Raw genomic sequence first — 22,615 nt, 5'->3', positions numbered from 1 at the left:
CAGATTTTAACCACTGATTTAAAAACTGGGCTGATGTTTGTTTGTTTGCATTTCCTAGCAATGCCGGGAACAAGGCTGCCGCCAGTATATATCAATTTGCTGCTTTTCAGATAATAATATACTGTACTGTAGTTAGCATTTTTCTGATAACGGATATGGGAATGTAGCTTTAGAAGGTTACATATAATCCTAAAATGGTTTAACAGTTCTTTACAAAGCAGAACAGTTCTGTTGGAAGCTGCAATGCTAGCATCTGCCGTGGTTTGCCTCAGCTGTTACCTTGACAAACAGTCCAAATGGGAGCAACTGCCGACAAGTTACGACAAGATCCACGACTTCACCTCAAGCACTTCAGTTCATTTTCTGTCAATCTCTCACTTAGCATGGAAATCCAACCATTCCATTGGCAGAATGCTGGATGCCTTATCCTTACCCGACCTTCCACTTTAGCTAGGCATGCTGTAAGCATTCCTGCTGGGGGCTGCCCTTTGCCTTTCCATGCCTAGACTAGCGGCAGCGCTTGCATTCCATTACGTGCCCAACCTGAAGGGAGTTTCCTTTATGGCATTTGCAACCAGGCACAATTTACTCTCTGGTGGGCTTCTGCCCAGCAACCTGTGGCTTAGCTGGTGGGCCAACATGATAAATGATCAACCACCAGGTGGCTCTCTCAATGTGTGGGAAAGGCATCCTTTGCACATGAAAGACTGATACAGTTGGAAGGGTCTTGAAGCTAATCTGCTCCAACCTTTTACAAATGCAGGAAATGCGCTGCTCCAATATTGCTGATCCATTGCCATCAGTGGCAAGTTCTAATGAAGAACATCTCACTTCCATGGGAGATGCCTCCTGCTGTCAACTAGCTTGCACTGAAGGGTGGAATCATCGGTCCGTTTCAGTTTCCTCAGGTTCTCATTTTTCCAGTCTTAGTTCTCCAAATTTCTGCAGGAATTTGCAGGTTCATTCTTTTAATCCTCATGAAAAGACATCAGCACTCTAGTGCTGATTTCTCCTAATAAACACTTTTTTGTACACATTGTTGTGTACAACACTTTTTTGTACATTGTTGCAGGGGATTTCCCCTAATACTGTATACAGTGGTACCTCGGTTTAAGGATGCAGTTGGTTCCTGGGAGCCGTTCGCTCCCCGAGCAGTACCTAAACAGAGTGCCTCTTCCGGGTGTGTGCGAAGCGCTGATAGAGCACTTCTGTGCATGCGTGTGCCGTGCAGATCGCTTCTGCGCATGCGCATGCTGCGCAGATCGCTTCTGCGCATCCGCGCACCATGGAACCCAGAAGTAAACACTTCCAGGTCCGCAGAGTACTCAAACCGCAGTGGACTTAAACCGAGGTATGACTGTATTCATTTTTATGCACACTTGCCCCTAGTAGATCCTTTTTTGTAAACATTGTTTGGAGAACTACATCACAAAATTTGGGAAAGCGTGAATTTCAAAGGATGGCTCTGTTTCAGTTTGCTCAATGTTTCAGAAAGTGTGAATTAGGTAGGTTCGCCTTAAAATGCAAAGTGAATTGAATTTCTGCCCCGTTTCCTACTTCCACTCCCATGAAGTTCTTCCTAACATTTAGTCTATAAACAATTTCCAAGTGCTACTCTTTGGAGGTTTGCTTTGAACTCTCAATGACAGGTTATAGGACAACTGTGTTTTCGTAGCATATCTTTTTCATCTATAGCACAAACCGCCACCCTGGCTGTTTAAACTGCTGAACAACAGGCTGCTGCAGAGTAAAAAGAAAGCTGGTGGATGAAAGTCTTTCCTTCCGTAACATTCAGTGCAGGGTGAGAACACTCCCTCTAGCAAAAAAGTTTGCATTTCCTGAAGGCCCAAAGTGGGTGGACCAGATAACACACACATCCATTACCTCTCCTTCCTCCCCTCCTGCATCACAGAGGACAGGCCTTTGTTGGAAGACATCCTCTATTTAAGGGCTGTCTGGTCCAAGTCTGGTTTAAAGATAAAGAAGAGCCTTCGGAAAGGAATGGAATGGAGATGGATCAGGCCCCAAGGTCACCCGGTCCCTGGGGCAAAGGAAGGGGGTGGGGGGGACGCCCCGGGTGTCACCACTGAGGGGGTGACAAAATGGTGGGGGGCACTCACCGCGGGGCCTGCAGTACGCCCAAAGCACATGTGTCTCCTGGGAGTGACACGGTGGCTTGGGTGCCCACAGGCTCTGCTTTGCTCCAAACGGTCCACCTGCCGCCTCCCCCTTAGCTGTAGGGCGGCTGAGTGGGAAAAGGCAGGCAGACTCCTTGGAAGCCCCACGGAGTGTCCTGCCCCAGCTCACCCCACCCCCGCAGGTGGCTGGCCCCGCCCCTGGGCGCAGGGCACGCACGCCAACCCAGGCACCTGATCAGCTTGTTCCGCCACTGCCCAGTCCACTGTCTTTCCCACCATAGGGAGGTATGTTTCTATTTAAATTATAATAATTGTTTCTAAATGTGCACACAGAGATATAAATTGCAAAGTGCAAAAGTTTTGGCAAAGTTTGAGCGGCCACTCTATCTCTCCAGTGGCGTTCCTCCCCCAGCTGATACCGGGGGCAGCGCCTGCGTGGCGCCCCGTGCGGTATGCCCATATGTGGCATCCCGCGTGTGCGCACTCTGCACATGGCGGGGTGCATACGCAGTCCACACGGCACCTCCATATGGAGGGGCGGCTCTGCCCAACTCAGGGAGGGAGGGGAGAGCGGGGCAGCGGCCCATCACCTCCCCAGCCCAGCAAGCTCTGCCCACGTGCGGAGAGCGAAGCAGTGGCCCATCACCTCCCCAGCCCAGCAAGCTCTGCCTCCGCGTGTGGTCCCGCCCCCACGGGCCACTGTTGAGTGGCGGATGGCAGCCAGCAGCATCGGGGTGGCCTCTCCATGATGGCGGCCGTGGCGGCCGTCGTCAGTGGAGGTGCAGAGGGGCCAGGGGGCACTGCCGCTGCTCTCCGCAGAGTGGAGCGTGGGGCAGCCCGCCCCCTATGCTCCCCCGTTGCTATGCCCCTGCATCTCTTTCACACACATATGCCAGCACCCCAATAGCCAGGGAGGGGGTAGCCTGTGGAAAGTCTAGCAAGCCAGACTGAGAAGCCTGGTGATGGGGAGCGGGGGCATCCACAGGACTTTTCCTGGGCCAGGGGGTTGTGCAGAGAGAGAAATATTCAGAATGAATAAATAAATATATACACGTAACCAAAAGGTGGGAGCAGGCAAGCTTCTCATGAACCAAATGAGAATAATGTCTGCACAACTAACTTTAAATCCCAGGTTCCAGAAATACTTGAAGCTTACCATTTTAAAAAAATTAAAGCTGGGAATCTGAGGATTTTGGATCAACTTGGGGGGAACTGCCCCTCTTGAAGGGGCATAGCAGGGGGGCATAGGGGGCGGTTCGCCCCATGTGCCACCCTGGAGGGGGGGTGACACTTGGCACCTCCCCCACGAGTGAGCGAGCAGCCAGCCACCGCCCAGTAAAAAGCTTCGCTTGGCGGCTGGCTGCTTGCTCACTTGCTCAGCCGGCATGCTTTGCTTCTTCCTGTTGGGACAGAGGCAAGGGACGGGCCAGAAGGGGCCTGCCCCTTGCCTCCTCTTGAATGAGCCTAGCAGGTGAGCAAGCAAGCTGCAGAGCGAGGCTTTTTAAAAAACCTCGCTCCACGGTTTGCTCGCGATTTGCTGGCGCCGTCACTCTAGTGCCGCCGCGAGCAGAGGATCCTGCCACTGGAGCGCCATCACCGACAACCTGCTCCATAGTGCGCATGTGCAGCATTGCTACAGAGTGACTACGGAGTGCATGCATCACTCCGTAGCGACGCTGCACATGCGCACTATGGAGCAGGTTGCCACCCCGGGTGACCAAGCGGCTTCCTACGCCGCTGCCCTCTTGTACCCCATGAACACCCATGCCTGGTGGGTCACATTCAGATAAGCACTTCTGTTGACCTTTCCTATGGTAAATGTTTCCTCCGTGAAACACTGGAAACTATTATTTATATTTCTCAGCTGCTTTACTCACAGAAATGACTCAAAGCGGCTTGCAAACACAATAGAAAAACTACAACCAATTACAATAAACACAACAAAGCACATCTCTAGAAATGAGAGACAAGTCTAGTAGTTCCTGCCTCACCAAAGGATCTGAAGAAGTGGGCATGCACACGAAAGCTCATACCAATGACAAACTTAGTTGGTCTCTAAGGTGCTACTGGAAGGAATTTTTTATTTTCTTTCGACAAAGGAGACCACACATACTTATGAAACCTTCAAATTAAGGGCCAAAAGATGATGATTGCAGGGTCTGGGTTGGTTTATGTCAGCAGAGGTACTGGAGTCCTGATCCCTTTAAGTTTTTACAGTGGTACCTCGGGTTAAGAACTTAGTTCGTTCTGGAGGTCCGTTCTTAACCTGAAACTGTTCTTAACCTGAAGCACCACTTTAGCTAATGGGGCCTCCTGCTGCTGCCGCCCCACCACCACGCAATTTCTGTTCTCATCCTGAAGCAAAGTTCTTAACCCAAGGTACTATTTCTGGGTTAGTAGAGTCGGTAACATGAAGCGTCTGTAACCTGAAGTGTCTGTAACCCAAGGTACCACTGTATAGGCCACAACCAGCACATTTGTGCCCAGAAACTAATCAGTAGCCACTGCAGTTGGACCAGGATCAGTGCAATGTGCCCAGACTCTGTTGCTCCAACGATCAACCTGACCACCAATCTCTGCACTAGCTGCAGTTTTCAAACTGTCTGCAAAGGCAGCCCCACATAATGTATTGCAGTAATCTAAACTAGAGGGTACATTAATCTTTTGTGTATTTTTTAGACTTCCCTGACAACATGGTTGAATAGCAGTCTATACATTTGTCAATAAATAATAAACATTTGTTACCTAAAGGGTAGGCTGATTTACACCAGCAATAGGGAGCTGGGCTACATTGTTGATCTGAAATTGTCAGGAGGCTTTTAAAAACAAAGAGCAATTCTAAGTGCAGGAAGGCTATATTTTTATTAATTTATGTTTTTCCTTAACTATACAAAAACAGAGCAGACCCCAATGGGCACAAAGAATTTCAAATATGGAAAATTTAAAAAATGTAGGGCACTTTTCCCATTTCATGTTTTGACAATGTGCATTTCTGAAAATCTGGGTTAACTTCCTCCTGAATTTATTGGGTTTTTTTGTACATGTATTTTGTTTTCTGATTTACGTTATAATGATCATTGGCTATCAAAAATATAGAATCTTATAACAAACCAATATGCAGGGGATACTTGGGGGATGTGGAACTGTGTGTGTAAAGGAAAGCAACATGACAGGACTGAAATGTGAGAGTTGGAGAAAACATCCCCGAATGACCCCAGAAACTAGAGAGAGTTCTCAATGCTCTTGACATCACAGTGTTTGGCAATCTAATTGTCTCTTGACACTACGGTTCATTTCTTATTGTTCCCCTTTTCAGCATTAAAACTTGCACTTATCCCATCAAGGTATTTCAGAGCTTTGCTTTGATTACAGGGGAAATGTCACATTCTTTTCCTTGAAAACAAATATTTGGAGGCAATAAGGTTGTTGTTTTTCCACTGGAAGGTGTACTCAAAGGAATAGCTTTTCCCACCTCTTGCTTGTTCTTGTTGTTTACCAGCATCGATGCTTGCTTTATCATCCTTTCTGGGGAATGAGCTGGCACTCCCTTGTGTGTCTGGATCGCATCACAGCTCCCTATTCAGTTTCGTTCCACGTGTGCACAGCTGTTAGTACAGGAGAGATGCCCAGGCCACCAAGCTCAAGCCTGCTCTGTTAGCTTTTTCCAGCTGCAGCCGGCTAGAATTAGTCAAAGGTAAGGTTGTGTTTGGGCCAGAGGATCTTCATTGCTGAGGCATCCAACCTTTAGCAATGGATGGAGACAGAGGCAACATTTTTAGGATGGATTCTTTACCAGTGGTGTGAACCTGAAATTGGGTCATGTCAGTTCCAGCAGAGCAAACACTGGGTCAGCTAGCAGCCTTGTGCTTCCTTTTGCCCAATAGTTAAGCGTAATGGAAGCTGACACATTTGCTCAGCCCTCCCATTATCCCCACTCTACCCCTAAATTATAAACCATTCCACAGTTGCTCTGGGGATTGAGACAAATGCCCCAACCACACTATACATTTAAGGCATTACACATCACTTTAAACAGCTGTGGATCTCCAAAGAACCCTGGAAACCGTACTTTGTTAAGAGGGCTGAGAGATGTTTGGAGACTTCCTTTCCCTCCAGACTGGTTTACCAACCAATCTCACTTTCCAAGGATCTCTGGGAATTGTAGCACCGTTTTACATTAGTACAGATGGGGCTTTAAAAGTGTGTTGGGCACACACTTTTTACCAGAATTTATTTCATTTGTGCCCAATTTTCCCCCAAAGCAGCTGAGTGTTCTGCCTATTCCCACAGTTTATCCAACAACAATATGAGATCAGTTGAGAGGGAGCAGGACCGGCCCAAGGTCGGTCCCAGTACATTTCCGAGCACAATTCAAAGTGTTGGTGCTGACCTTTAAAGCCCTAAACGGCCTCTGTCCTGTATACCTGAAGGAGCGTCTCCACCCCCATCATTCAACCCTGACACTAAGATCCAGCGCCGAGGGCCTTCTGGCGGTTCCCTCGCTGCGAGAAGCAAAGTTACAGGGAACCAGACAGAGGGCCTTCTTGGTTGTGGTGCCTGCCCTGTGGAATGCCCTTCCAACAGATGTCAAGGAAATAAGCAGCTATCCTATTTTTAAAAGACATCTGAAGGCAGCCCTTTTTAGGGAAGTTTTTAATATTTAATGCTGTATTGTTTTAATACTCGACTGGGAGCTGCCCAGAGTGGCTGAGGAGACTCAGCCAGATGGGCGGGGTACAAATAAATTGTTGTTGTTGTTGTTGTTGTTGTCATGGCTGAGTGGGATCTCAATCTGGTTCTCTCAAGGCCTCATCTGATTCTTTAACCACTACACCAGTGACAGGGAACCTGTGGCCCTCCAGATGTGGCTGAAATCCAAATTTTGCCATCCCTGACCATTGGCCATTCTGGCTGGAGCAGAGGTGAGTCACAGTCCATTAGGGCTGCAGGTCTTCCATCCCTGAACATCACTTTGGCTGATCAGAAGGTCTCTTCCTAGGCAGCCAACTCATTCAAACTGACCATGCTGAAAAGGATGTTTGTTTGTTTGTTTGTTATTGTTAAAAATTGTATACTACCCTTCATCAGTACTCTGGGCAGTTCACAGCACAAAAATACAAAATAAAAGCACAAAATATATAATAAAAACAGGAACAAGAATAAAACAAACCAATAACCCCCTCTTCCTCAAACACATTTAAAAGGGCACCGGATGTCCATCAGCCAAAGGCCTGGTTAAAGAGGAACATTTTCGCCTGGCACCTAGAGGACTATACTGAAGGCAACAGGCAACAGTGGCGTAGCTGGGAGGGCAGGGGGGTGCACTGGGTGCCACACCGTGGGGGCAGCACGCCCAGGCCATGCGTCTCTCCTGTGAGTGATATGGTGGCTCGGGCACCTGCAGGCTCCACCCTGCCCAAAACGGCAGTGTGGGGCCCGCTTCTCCCTCAACCACCCTACAGCTGAGGGGGAGGTGGCTGCAAGGCTCTGCACAGTGCACCCTGCTCCGGCTCGCTCTGCCCCTGGGTGCAGGGCGTGTGCACCGCCCCGGGCACCCAAGCAGCTAGTTATGCCACTGCCAGGCGAACTTCCCTGGAGAGAGCATCCCACAGATGGGGAGCCACTACAGAAAAGGCCTGTTCTTATGTTGCCACCCTCTCATGGAGGAGGCACATAAAGATGGGTCTCAGAGGGTGATCTCAGGGTCCAAGTCAGTTTATATGGGGAGAGGTAGTTCTTGAGGTATTGCAGTCCTGAGCTGTTTAAGGCTTTATAGTACTGGCTGCTGTTTTGCTCTGATATTCTTGCCTGGAGTCTTGTTTTGTCCAAGGGAGCCCTCAGATTTCCGTTAGCAGGTCTAAAGCAGCACTTTGAATTGCAGAATCCGTTTTCTAAAATCTGTTCTGCCTGCTTCAGAAAAGGTTACTGAAAGATGGGAGCAGCCAAGCTGGCTCATCTCACTTAGAAGAGTACCTGCACATTCTGCTTCATAATTTTCTTTCTAGGAGGCCCAGAGACATACTCTTTTTCAAAAATGTATGTGTGTTTTTTGCCCAGTTGGGGGGAATGCTGACTGTGAGCCTGGTACATCAGTACCCCTTGTGCGCACTTCTTGGCAGCCCTCCATGTGCTTTGGCACGTTCCTTTGAGATCACCAGGGCACCTTCCAGGTGGACCATCACCATGGAAGTTTGAGGAGGTCCAGGCCCCTTGAAAAAAATGGGGGGGGTGAAGGCCCCCCGATTAACCCCAGATGGTGCCCCTGGTTTTGCTCCTACTTTGAGAGTCGCTACAATAAAGTAGCATTCAGGGAGAGTAGGGAGTCAGAGAGCAGCAGTATCTTGCAAGGTTCCAACTTGTCTCCCATGCTCTTAAAATTGGAGCGTCCAAGTATTTGGGACATGCTGCCACCAATATGCAAATGACACCCAGCTGTGGCTCTTCATTGCATCTGAATCCAGAGAGGCTATGCCAGGGGTCACCAAACTTTTTCAGCAGGGGGCCGGTCCACTGTCCTTCAGACCTTGTGGGGGGCCGGACTATATTTTGAAAAAAAATATGAATGAATTCCTATGCCCCACAAATAACCCAGAGATGCATTTTAAATAAAAGGACACATTTTACTCATGTAAAAACATGCTGATTCCTGGACCGTCCGTGGGCTGGACTGAAAAGGCAATTGGGCCGCATCCGGCCCCTGGGCCTTAGTTTGGGGACCCCTGGGCTATACACATGTTTGATGAGGACCAGTAAACTGAGGTTGACTCTTGGTAAGACTCGCCCTATGGGTAGCTTGCTCCTGTGTCCCAGAATTAGCTAGACCATCTATTCTAGGTGGAATAGCACTCCTCAGACATAGCAAGTGCCTAGTCTGGAGGTACATCTCCATTCTAAGCTGTTGTGGAGACCCAGTTGGCCTCAGTAGTGCAGACGGTCTGCAGATGGTTGGCTAACTATGGCCATTCCTGGGCTGGGAAAAGTGGGTTGCAGAGGTAGTACAAGAATACTTGGCTAGTTTAGATGTATTCAAGTCTCCAGGGCCAGATGAACTACATCCAAGAGTATTAAAAGAACTGGCAGAGGTGATTTCAGAACCACTGGCAATAATCTTTGAAAATTCCTGGAGAACAGGCGAAGTTCCAGCAGACTGGAGGAGGGCAAATGTTGTCCCTATTTTCAAAAAGGGGAAAAGAGAGGACCCAAACAATTACCGCCCAGTCAGCCTGACATCAATACCAGGAAAGATTCTAGAGCAGATCATTAAGCAAACAGTCTGTGAGCACCTAGAAAGAAACTCTGTGATCACTAAAAGTCAGCATGGGTTCCTGAAAAATAAGTCATGTCAGACTAATCTGATCTCATTTTTTGACAGAATTACAAGCCTGGTAGATGAAGGGAACGCTGTGGATGTAGCCTATCTTGATTTCAGCAAGGCCTTTGACAAGGTGCCCCATGATATTCTTGTAAAGAAGCTGGTAAAATGTGGGCTAGACAATGCTACCATTCAGTGGATTTGTAGCTGGATTACTGACCGAACCCAAAGGGTGCTCATCAATGGCTCCTCCTCATCCTGGAGAGTAGTGACTAGTGGGGTGCCACAGGGTTCTGTCTTGGGCCCAGTCTTGTTCAACATCTTTATCAATGACTTGGATGATGGGCTTGAGGGAATCCTGAGCAAGTTTGCAGATGACACCAAGTTGGGAGGGGTGGCTAACACCCCAGAGGACAGGATCACACTTCAGAATGACCTTAACAGATTAGACAACTGGGCCAAAGCAAACAAGATGAATTTTAACAAGGAGAAATGTAAAGTACTACATTTGGGCAAAAAAAATGAAAGGCACAAATACAGGATGGGAGACACCTGGCTTGAGAGCAGTACATGTGAAAAGGATCTAGGAGTTTTGGTTGACCACAAACTTGACATGAGTCAGCAGTGTGATGCAGCAGCTAAAAAAGCCAATGCAATTCTGGGCTGCATCAATAGGAGTATAGCATCTAGATCAAGGGAAGTAATAGTACCACTGTATTCTGCTCTGGTCAGACCTCACCTGGAGTATTGTGTCCAGTTCTGGGCACCACAGTTCAAGAAGGATACTGATAAGCTGGAACGTGTCCAGAAGAGGGCAACCAAAATGGTCAAAGGCCTGGAAACGATGCCTTATGAGGAACGGCTTAGGGAGCTGGGTATGTTTAGCCTGGAGAAGAGAAGGTTAAGGGGTGATATGATAACCATGTTCAAATATATAAAAGGATGTCATATAAAGGAGGGAGAAAGGTTGTTTTCTGCTGCTCCAGAGAAGCGGACACGGAGCAACGGATTCAAACTACAAGAAAGAAGATTCCACCTAAACATTAGGAAGAACTTCCTGACAGTAAGAGCTGTTCGGCAGTGGAATTTGCTGCCAAGGAGTGTGGTGGAGTCTCCTTCTTTGGAGGTCTTTAAGCAGAAGCTTGACAGCCATCTGTCAGGAATGCTTTGATGGTGTTTCCTGCTTGGCAGGGGGTTGGACTGGATGGCCCTTGTGGTCTCTTCCAACTCTATGATTCTATGATTCTATGATTCTATGATTCTAGGTCCATGCTGTGACAACTTTATACTTTTGCATGGAGGTTTTTTTGTTGTTGTTTTAAAGTAGTGGTAAGTCCCACCTGCATTTTGTAGTAATCTGGTCTATTTCACTACCTACAGTAATTCCCGCATGCCTAGACCCTGCTTATACTTAAGGTCACTTTCAAAACAGTACCACACAATCTTTTATATTTTAGGGATTAACATTATGGAATAAATTAAAGATTCTGAATTGACAAAGGCTGGAATTCTGTTCACTCTTACCCTGGGAGAAAATCTCACTGAACTGAGTAAAATTGCAAAAGATTGCATTGTTAGGCAGGCTGAAATCTTATGCCCATTTACCTGGGATGCAGTATGATGGAGGAATGGAGCAACCACGAGGACAGAAAATGAGATTTAAAAAATGGAGTAGCCTTGATGGGAGAGATGAGGGCAAAAAACAGGGCAGAGAGCAGCCCTGAGGGGCAGGGGCAGGTGTGTTTGGATAATGATCCACTGTGGGAGAGAGAAAGATGTGGCGTGAGTTGGCTGACAGAGAGGAAGAGTTTGCCTTCTGTGAAATGTTATTTGTTTCGGTTTGTGGCCTTTTGTGAAAGGGTTCTTTTGGAGCAGAAAGCTGTAGGTTCCAAGGATTTGCTGTTGTGTTTTGGGACTCAGACCCTACCTATCCCTTGTGCTCACTTCCTTCCTAGTCTTTTTTTGCTTCACCAGTTTCCTTCTGTCTGCCCATGCCCCCTAGGGCAGCCCTTGTGAGAATGGGCATGCCCCCCCCACTCCCCGACAGCCATTTTGTGGTGGTGCCCTTAGTGCTTTTTCAAAATTCGAAATGGGCTTACGGACCAAACACAATTGGGACTCCTATGGTAACTCCTATGACAAGTCTGTGGAGGTGGAGGACCTTGTTAGACCCCTGCCAAGGCTCCCATGTGACGAGGGCCCCTGGTGCCACACACCTCGAATCCCTGGCCTTCCTCCTCCTCACTGTTGCTGCCTGTTGCCTTATCTTGTCTAAGCAAATGAACAGGGACAAGACTGGCTGGAACAAGCATCCTCTTTTCCATTCATCTTCAGGTAGCTGAAGAGAGAGAGTAGCTGAAGAGAAATAGTAGATCAATGGGCAGTGCTGGCAACTGGGAGGCTGTGGGATTCCCTCTTCACAAAGCTGTGTCTGGCACCTTCATTATGTAGTTTCCACTGTATGTTTTATCCTGGCCTTTGACATCTGAGACCCGCTGACTCTGCGCCTGAGATGGTAATTTTTTAGACATTGTTTTTCATATTGAATTTTTAATTGTTGTAACTTACTCTGGCACCTGCTGGTGAAATGATAAATAATTAAATAAATAAGGAGGGAATAAAGGTACACCTGATGTTAGGTCCAGTCATGGACGACTCTGGGGTTGCAGTGCTCATCTCGCTTTATTGGCCGAGGGAGCTGGCGTACGGCTTCCAGGTCATGTGGCCAGCATGACTAAGCCGCTTCTGGTGAACCAGAGCAGCACATGGAAATGCCATTTACCTTCCTGCACTTTGATGTGCTTTTGAATTGCTAGGTTGGCAGGAGCTGGGACTAAACAATGGGAGCTCACCCCATCACAGGGATTCGAACCGCCAACCTTCTGATCAGCAAGCCCTAGGCTCTGTGGTTTAGACCACAGTGCCACCTGCATAGAAGAGGCTCATGGAGAGTCTCTTCTCCAAATCCACCACCCCCACCCCAAATCTTGGAGCCAGCAGTCTTTTTTTTTTGCCTTTCATTCCCTCCCTAGTATGAGGATGGTGTGAATAATTAAAAGAATTTATATCCCATTTTTCATGTCAAGAAAAGGACTTTTTGATCCAAATGTGCCTACCTGCACAAATAAGACCTTCAACAGAGGCCGTCCTCTGGGTGGCTCTCAGGGAAGGGCCTGTAGTTGGTGGCCCCTCAACTGCAAGATTTAGTCCCCAGGGCGACTCACCTGGTGCCTATTTTGATGTCGCTGAATGTCATAAAAATCAAGGGATTGTAGAGCTGGAAAGGACTCCAGTGGTCATCTAGTCGAACCCCCTGAAGTGCAGGGGTCCCAGCAGGAATCTCCCCTCACTGCTGCTGTTTTATGCTGGTTTTTTAAACTGTGCTGCTTTAAAGTTGGTTTTGATTTAATTTGCGGGTTTTGTTTTGTCATTTTATTTCTCTGTGTGTGTGTCTCCCAGAAACTTACACAGAAAGCACACACTTTTGAGGACTGAAGAATTTGGGGTGGGGGTGGGGAGTGATCACCAATTGTAGTTTCTGAAAAACATCCCGCCAAGAGAGGAATGAAATGAATACATAAATAAAATGACCATCCTGACACCCTTTCACATGCCTTCCCACACCTTTGCCCCTGCATTACAATCTTAAAGTATGAATCATCCAAAGCAGAGAGCAGCCCCCACCCCGGCCGCCCGCCAACTTTTAAATACATGTTTCCTAGAAAGTAGCCAGTTCCGCCCCCTCCCCATCACCCCCCCCCCCCCGCTTCAATGTCTGTGCTTTAGGAATGCCACAAGGCAGATCTCAGATTACAGCCAAAAAGCACATGATATCACCCACTTGAGCCTCAGCTGGTGTTGGCTGAGTGTGAAGGGGGTGGGCCCTGGGAGGGGCTTGCCTGCCCTGAGAGAGGAAGACTCCCGTGAAATGTGCAAGGAGAAGAGGCTCTCCTCAACTGCTGCGAGGCTCAGTCCGGGAGAGGCGCTTTATGCAAGAGGATCGTTTCCCCGCAAGGTGTCCTGCCAGTAACTGCTAGGTAAGAGCAACCACTAGAGAATTAATGCGTGTAATGATGTACTGTACTGTACTTAAATTGATGGAGCTACAGAGTCAGCAGCAAACCAGGGAGAGTTACTTTCTCTCCGGGTGTTTGTGGGCACGTGCATTTCTCTCTTGCTTTCTCCTTGCCTTTGGTACCATCTGCATTCAGGAACCTGGAGGAGTCAACATGCAGAGTGTGGGGCATTGCTCCGTCCACCCCGTGCTTTGCAAGCAAAAGGTCCCAGATTCAGTCTTTGGGGTCTCCAGCTAAGACTGGAAAAGACATCTCCTGTCTGAAACTCTGGAGAACCGTAGTGTCTCGCTCTCCGGACTGGCTGCTTCCTAGGTTCTGAGCACTCCTGGCAGAATGTTTTTTTCAGAGACTGGGGTAATCAGCCTCTGAACAGCCGCTTTAGACAGAGCAGCTGGAGACCTTTTGCTCTTGCCTTCAAACTTTCTGTCAACATCATGAACTGTCCTGGGCATAAGAGGATAAAATTGAATAATATGTGGGGCCAGGGTGCTGGAAAAAGTTTTCATTACAACTCAGTGCACTCCAACTTAAAATGCAGCTAGCTCATTTTCTTAATTCCCAAAGAAACAATGGGATGAAGGATAGATAGGGATTGTGGCTAACTTCCCAAGCCAGCACTGGGAGTACACTGGATGCAGAGTAAGGGGGAGTGTGAACACAGCCACTTTTCCATTCTTTGTTCTTGGACAAGGGGAGCCAATATACGTATTAAGGTAAAGGTAAAGGGACCCCTGACCATTAGGTCCAGTCGTGACCGACTCTGGGGTTGCGCGCTCATCTTGCATTATTGGCCGAGGGAGCCGGCGTATAGTTTCCAGGTCATGTGGCCAGCATGACAAAGCCACTTCTGGCGAACCAGAGCAGCACACGGAAACGCCGTTTACCTTCCCGCTGTAGCGGTTCCTATTTATCTACTTGCATTTTGATGTGCTTTCGAACTGCTAGGTTGGCAGGAGCTGGGACCAAGCAACGGGAACTCACCCCGCCACAGGGATTCGAACCGCCAACCTTCTGATCAGCAAGCCCTAGGCTCAGTGGTTTAACACACAGAGCCACCTGGGCCCTAATATACGTATTAGGGGGAGATAAAAGTCTGTATTTGAGGAGACCCGTATTCAAACACGCCTGATCAGTTCCGAAGCTCACTTATTTATATTGGGCCTGTCTACATATTTCACCCTAGCCTACCTCACAAGGCTATTGTGAGGACAGAAAGAATTTATGATTTTATTTTATTTTACAAAATAAATCTAAATAAATAGATAGCTACGTACAAATCCTGCTCTGGGGTCCTCGGAGGGCAGCATGTGTTAATGGGAAATGCAAAGATTTTATATATAAAAATACCAATATCAAAATGCTGTGACTTTGCAGATATGAGTCTGTTGCCAGACTGAATCTTTCCACCTTGCAGTCCCTGACCTAATGAGGCAGAAAGAGAGGATTGCTAATTGCCCACAAGTTGGGGCAGTAAGCATTCAGCAATGTTGTTGTTAGTGTTTGTTTCACCTTAGGAAGCCACAGATCAGAATCGTGTGTCAATTCAGCTCTTACAAAATATGGTGAGCCAGACCTGGTGCTTGAGTGGGTTCCCCAACTTCTGCCCCATGACGCTGCTGATGGTGCCACTCTCAGGCTTCATAGTGAATGTTCAGAAGGGTTTGGCTTAAGGGAATCAGATGTGCAGTGTTTGTGAATCTGATAGATAAAGACAAGGCGAATAGTGGGAATGAATAGTACTGATAACCTCACAGGCTAGATATGACCTGAGGATGAAAAATGTGCATTGCAAACTAGAGGCAGTGGGACATGGAGGGGGCACCAGCCATGTAAAAGTGATAGAATCCTATAATGGTAGAGTTTGAAGGGACCTTGGGGGTCATCTAGTCCAAGCCCCTGCAACCACAGCTAAATCATCTGTTTGGAAACCTCCAGGGAGGGAGAGTCTACTGTACTACCTTCCGAGTGAGTGCCACTGTTGCACAGCTCTTGCCATCAGAAAGTTCTTTCTAATGTTTAGTTGGAATCCCCCTCCTTGTAATTTGAATCCATTGGTTCAGGTCCTACCCCTCTGGAGCAGCAGAAAACACAACTTGCTGCATCTTCCATGTGATAACCCTTCAGATATGGGCACAGAAGTGGATACAGTAACTCCAGTTGGGGTCTGACCAAGGCAAAATAGATTGGTACTACAGTATTACTAAGGCAATTATTCAGGCTGAAAGTAAGCTCAATTAGAGGCAAGCGAGACTGAGGAAATGTGTGCATGTGAATGTGGTGTAACACCGGCTTGTGACATGAGATGCTGTGTCAAAAACATTTTGGGAAGAGATGCATTTCCCACTCCCTTGAAATTCTGGGATGTATCTCTAACTAGAGGTTATCCGAATCAAAAAATACAAAAAGAATGGAAAGTCTTTAAAGAATATTTGGAACAGCATAACAACAACAACAACAACAACAACAACAACAACAACAACAACAACAATTTATTATTTATACCCCGCCCATCTGGCTGGGTTTCCCCAGCCACTCTGGGCGGCTTCCAACAGAAAAATAAAACACAGTGATCTATTAAACATGAAAAGCCTCCCTAAACAGGGCTGCCTCCCTAAACAATATCAAACATCTCCTGGCAGACATAGATGATCCTTGTAAGATAAAAATTATAATGCTGTTATATGCGGATAAAATTAAAAAGACAATATAATGATGTGGAACTGTGTGTGGAAAACTGGAAGAAATAATGACGCAACGAGTCTAATCAGAAGTCAAGTGTGTTTATTTTTGTTTTGTATCTTCTCCTCCCCCCTTCCCCCCTTTTTTGTTTTCTCTCCTCTCTGCCCCCCCCTTTGAAGTCTTTTTCTTTCTTTTGTGGGGTTCTTTGTGTTAGACCTGCTAAGAGAGAGACAAAGGGATAAAAGTGGAATGTCAATATCTGGACAATCTAAAATGAAGTAATATACTATTACTTAGCTGATGTTAAGCGGGTCAATCGTAACGAAGAAATGTAGTAGTGAATGATATTCTTTTCGTATTATTGTAACTATTACTTTTGTTATTGTGAAATTCTAAATAAAGTATATATTTAATGGGGGGGGAGAAAAGAAATTCTGGGATGTATCTTCACTAGTGGCAAGCAATGTTTTGCCAGAAGTTTGGGTTTTAAGCAAATGAATTCAAGACTTTGAGCATCTACTGAATCTGACTATAGTTCACAAGGGCTTATGCATTAATAACTTTTTAGCCTTTAAGGTGCCTCAAGTCTTCTTGTTGTTTTTGAGTAAAGTGGAGTGATATACTAAAAATGGAGTAAGCAGCTCATTGCTTTGCGATCACTGTTCTTTCAGTGATATTCTTTGAGAAAGAGCAAATAAACAGGTCCTGGGGTGCACATCAACCTCTCTCTTACCTGGAAACCCTTCTGTTCCCCCACACACACCCTCTGAAAACCATCCAAGCTGGTGGCCACCCTTATATTCAGCCCTTCGGAGTGTGTGGTGTATTGAACAGAGCAGTAATTTTTAAACTCTGCCCTTATTGGGAGTTCCTCAATAAGACACTCAGCAATGGCAAAGAATGCTTCCTGAGTGATTCCCACTCCTATTCATCTTCCCTTGGCCTATGAATGGAAGGAGAGTATTAACACAGCTTTATTTAAGGTGCTCTCTTGATTCTTGTTGGACAGTGATATGACCCCTGAGAACCAGCCAGCTCCCCATGTGAACTGAGCACTCCCCATAGAACACTCCCCAGAATCATTTGCAATCGCCAGGCAAGTGTGTGTGTGTGTGTTATTACCCTGCACTTCCCCCAAGGAGCTCAAATCAGCATACATACCATAGTTCTTCCCACCCCCACCCCCATTTTATCCTCACAACAACCCTGTGAGGGAGGTTAGCCTGAGATATTATAATCATCCTAGAGTTACATTGTAAATGTTATGGCCGAGTGGGGATCCCTGATCCTAGTCCAACATCATAACAACACATTGGCTCCACAGAGATGGAGAGGGGGGTGTATTTCCTGGAAGTCAGAAGTTTGAAAACACCCACTATAGATAGTTGTATCCGTCACTCCTGAGCCAGACTCAAAAAGGATTTGGAATGGCCTTCAAATGGTGAATATCCTGAATCAGAGGTGTGTGTGGTTTTTCCAAAGTACTCCCAGATGTGTCTACGAGCTCAGGGGACTGTAATATAAACGTCATTTTGACGGATTCTATCAGGACTGAATGCAGCCCTTATGTAGTGCTTTGGTTCATGGCTCCAGGAGATTCCTGCCTCTTCTGAGGATCAAGTAACAGGTGTCACCTGCTGAAGTGTGTGTCTGGAACCTCTGGAAATGCACAAGGGAGGGCCAAAATTTAGATAAAGTGACTTTGTAAGCAAGATATATACAAAGAGCATGGAGATTGAAGCTGGTGGTAATAACTGGGCTGAGGAGGAGTTAAGGGGGTTATCTGGAGAGTCACAAAATGTCTGTGTGGAAGGCACTTCTATGTAGGAAATGATCTGTATCCTGTGTGTGTAGGTTATCATTCTTTCTATTCATGTCTGAGAGGTATGTGTGTCATTGGCCCATGTGATGAAATGCATGTTTTTCCCCCAGGTCAGGTAGCTATATTTCTTTGTTGTGTGGGGAGCAGGGGAGAAGCAAGGTGTATTGTGTTACTTTAAAGACTAAGAGTGAGATCTGATGTTAGCCATACTCAGAGAAGACCTTCTGAAGTCATTTATTTCAGTGGGTGTACTCGGAATCTGACTATCCCGGTGTTTATAAATGAAATTATCAAGGAAAGATACAGGGGTTAAAGATAAGCAAGATTGGATTCTAGAAAATAGGTGCTTTCCTGTTCACACTTCAAGTTAAGCCCTCTTTTGTAAGAAATGTTGGTGAGATCTTGCTGGAAACTGGTGCTGTTGGCGTGGCAGTTTTCCACTGGAGGTGGGACACTTTGGGGGGCTCCACCTTGGGGGCTTCCTCCGCTCAAGATGGTCACCCCATCTTGCCTCATGGGCAGGCAAGTCCCTGAGCTTGAAGTTCATAATTGTTGGGGGAAATAAATTAAAGAATTCACATTCCACTGTGTGTGTGTGCTTTGATGTTTTCCTAGGCTTGCTGTTCTATATTTTGGCACGTCAGCTTGTAATAGTCTGAATGCTGAAGGAAAAATTGCTGAGGGTCTTGTGAACTGGAACTGGGAACTGAACATGAATGACAGTACTTCATTTTGTAAAGCTATGGGTGTGGACAGGAATTAGTTCCTTTTGGACATGCTGAACTAGAACTAGTTCTATTTAAAAATGAACTTTCCAAACACTGTTGCAGACCCTCACCGTCTATGAATAGGAAGGCTACAGGAATCGTGACTTTATGTGCACCTCACAAAAGAGACAAACCCTTAATCTAGAAGTTAAAAGATAAGGTTTGAAAGAGGAAATCAACCCCCAAGAGCATTTGAACCTCTTGGCTCGTCTCTGGTTTGTGTTAGGGCAAAGGACAATGAACTGAAAAGAAACCCCATTATCTGAGATATGTAGAGTTTAGTGGACCACAAGCACACTGAACCAGAGAAACTGCTTCAAGCTGGCTCTGGCTATGTAAGTTTCACTCAACAGCAAAGAGTACACTCCATCTCACCCTTTGAAAGCAAGTGCCCCATTCCTAGTCCACACTCATCTCTACCTCCCTTACATACAAAAGGTCCCCCAGTGCTATCCCTGGCAGCTCAAGCTAGGGCTGGGAAGATCCTGTGATCGGATGGGGAGGGGAACTTAGGAGCCTCCAGACACAGTTGGACTCCAGTTCCCATGAAACACATCTGAAGGGTCATAGGTTTCCTATCCCTGGTGTAGACAAAGCTCAGCTAGGTTGACCAGTTGTCTGACATGGCAGAATGCAGCTCCCTGGGCTCAGAGATTTAACACCGGCTCCTGGTGCCAGGACTTCCAGTTCAGCATGAAAACTTGCAAGCCCTATTATGTTGCATTCCGGATCAAGATTTCTTCATTGGAGGCTTTGGCCACTCAGCAAAAAAACCAGCATGTAGTGGAAGCTGAATCTCTCCCAGTGGGCCCAGCCAAGCTCCATGAATCTGTTCTGCTTTTACCCCTTTGTGATTTTCTGCAAAGGAATTCACAAAGCTTCTTGTAGTTAATGTAGGGGCTTTGAATGGCCAGCCCCTGTTCTCTGACGGCAGCAGCATTCATACATGACCTCATTTGGAAGCCGAGGTCTCAACTGGCACAAGAACTGATGTGTCTGTTCAGTTTAGCATTGTGGAGGAACATCTTATAGCCTGATCCTTTCTTGATGATGATGATGATAGTAATCATAATCATAATCATAATTCTTAGCAAGGGAGCTCAGAATTATTATCTTCATATTACAGGTGCAGGGGGAGGGGGAGGCTGAGACTAATACGGTACATACTGGATTGCATAAGGTGACCAGGCTAGTTCATGTTTGAGGGGAAAGGTGAATCCAGGATATTCTGACTCGCAGCGCAATCTCTTAATCATTAAAGTGGTGCTTTTTAGTATGCTGGCCTTTGTTGTTGGGTCACCCTGGCTCATGGTGGGTTGGATCAGTGGCACCAGCATTGTTTTCTTTTAGATTATTTGGGTTTGTTTGTTCTTTACGAGGAGAGAAAATTCCAATGAATTTTCAGTGCTGCTGAGCCACTGCTTTTGGGGCAATTGACTGAAAGCCAAACCAAGTTGGAGGTTCCACACAGGCCATCTTATAGCACTGTATTATCTAGCAATACCCAGACCCAACAGCCTTCAAGAGTATTTACAATTTGGATCCTCTCAATTTCTCATTTTTCCAATCTTAAATTCTGTTCTCCACATTTCCCCAGCAATTTGTGGGTTGTTTTTTTTAATCCTCATGAAAATTCATCAGTATTGTAGTGCAATTTCTTCCCAATAAACACACTTTTGTATACAGGCTTGACTAATGTGCACATTTTCAAGCAATTTCCCCTAATATAATGCACTTTTCTATACCATTTTCACTCATCTGCATTTTAATGCATTTCCCCCTAATTTGCTTGGTGGAGAACTGCCTGACAACATTCAGAGAAGTGCAAATTTCAAAGGGTAGCTGTACTGTGGTTCACATAGTACTGGTTGAAGAAGTATGAATTAGGTGGTTTCTTATTAAGTCCTGTTCCACAAAGATGCTTTTTAACATTAATTAAATGTTTCCTGTTTGCAGATGCTTACTGGTTTATGACTTCCTGTTGAGCCAGGGGGCCATGTGTGCTACTTTACAGGTGTTAAAGGTAAAGGGACTGGATCATTAGGTCCAGTTGTGACCGACTCATCTCACGTTATTGGCTGAGGGAGCCAGCATACATCTTCCAGGTCATGTGGTCAGCATGACAAAGCCACTTCTGGAGAACCAGAGCAGCGCATGGAAACGCCGTTTACCTTCCCACCAGAGCAGTCCCTATGACATGCTTTTGAACTGCTAGGTTGGCAGGAGCAACGGGAGCTCACCCCATCGCGGGGATTCGAACCGCCGACCTTCTGATCGGCAAGCCCTAGGCTCTGTGGTTTAACCCATAGCGCCACCTGCGTCTGTAATAGTGCTCTGTAAAAGGACAGCTTTCTATTTGAAGGGCTGCCTGGCCTGCCAGGTTTAAATATAACCCTAAAAAGAGAAAGTAGGGGCCTTGAAGTTGCTCATCAACAGTTAGCATCTGACAGGAGGCCCAGAGGCTACCTCCTCCCAGTCTTCCCTGCGAGGGTGGGATGTATTAGCAAATGTATCTGTTGGACCATAAGTTCTTGTTGGACCATAAGTTCTTTCACCAGCACATGCCCACCAGTTGGATTCTACATAATAAATATGCAGGGGTGGGTGGGGACTGAGATGTTTAGAATCCTTCCTTAGAGCAGGAAACTTGACTCCAATAATGTTTGATTCTGACCTGGCTAAGGTTCTGCAATGCTCTGAAACATGAAGAACTGCCTTCTTTTTCCAGGATAAACCACACTGAAAAGCTATTAAACCCAATTAATCATCTCTGGCAGTAGAGGAAGGGGATCTGTTGTAATAGCTTTTCAGCATGTGGCTGTTTTAAAGCTTCTGCTTTCATGAGAGCAGGAAATAATAGCACACACCATGCATGGAAGGTGCAGATATGACGGGATCCCTGCATGGCCCTGTTAAGTGGGGCTCTCAAAACTGCAAACGTTGTACCTTTCAGGGTACCAAAAGGTGTACGCCAACCGTCCCAACCTGGTGCCTTCCAGCTTTTTTGATCTACAGCTGTCATCACCCTCAGCCAACATAGCCAGTGATCAGGGATGATGGGGGAAATTTGGAAAACTAGGTTGAGGAATGCTGGCGTTCACATACAATTACACTCACCCCAAATAGCATGACCGGACCTGCTTTGGTAACTCTAACCCCATCTGAGTTTCAGCTGTTTGGATTAAGAGTGTCTCTATTTGAATTCTGAACAGAAGCTGTGCTCTTGCAAGCAAGTCATGTTTTGCTCTATCAGCTCAGGCCTGCAAAGCTTGTCTAACATTGCTCTTTAGGAAACATGGGTGAACCTCCAGGTTCAGAAGCAGTATATCTCTAGATACCAGTTGTTGGGTAACAACAACAGGAGAAAGCTATTGCATTCATGCCCTGCTTGTGCCCTTCCTTGTTGGCTCCTGTGGGAAACAAGATCTTGGTTTAGACCAGGCATCCCCAAACTTCGGCCCTCCAGATGTTTTGGACTACAATTCCCATCATCCCTGACCACTGGTCCTGTTAGCTAGGGATCATGGGAGTTGTAGGCCAAAACATCTGGAGGGCCACAGTTTGGGGATGCCTGGTTTAGACCTTTGGAGTGATCAGGCATGTCAGCAAAACTGGCAACAACATCCATTTATTATTACATTTATCCCCTCTTTCCTCTGTGAGGTAGGGTCAGCTGGGAGACAGTGACTAGCCCACTGAGCTTCTTGGCCCAGTGGAGTTTTGAACTCTGGTCTCCTAGGTCTTACACTCCAGCCACTACACCACATTGCCTCTCCAAGAGTGCAATGCTTAGCAAAAGGCTGGTCTTCTCTTTTCCTCTG

The 22,615-nt window shown here is 46.6% G+C and overlaps 1 protein-coding gene across 1 annotated transcript in view; it reads left to right on the top strand.

Annotated features, from left to right (window-relative positions):
• The first annotated feature begins 13,300 nt into the window (after positions 1-13,300).
• LOXL2 (lysyl oxidase like 2) overlaps positions 13,301-22,615 on the top strand; it is an 81,402-nt gene continuing 72,087 nt past the window's right edge. The window contains exon 1 of the mRNA XM_060268311.2: positions 13,301-13,487. The gene's annotated coding sequence lies outside the window, so the exon portion shown is untranslated. The remainder of the gene's footprint in view (positions 13,488-22,615) is intronic.

This window comes from Zootoca vivipara, chromosome 14, assembly GCF_965207765.1.
Source record: "Zootoca vivipara chromosome 14, rZooViv2.hap1.1, whole genome shotgun sequence".
Taxonomy (NCBI): domain Eukaryota; kingdom Metazoa; phylum Chordata; class Lepidosauria; order Squamata; family Lacertidae; genus Zootoca; species Zootoca vivipara.
Note: the sequence above shows the minus strand (reverse complement) of the source record. Positions and strands in the feature narration are given on the sequence as shown.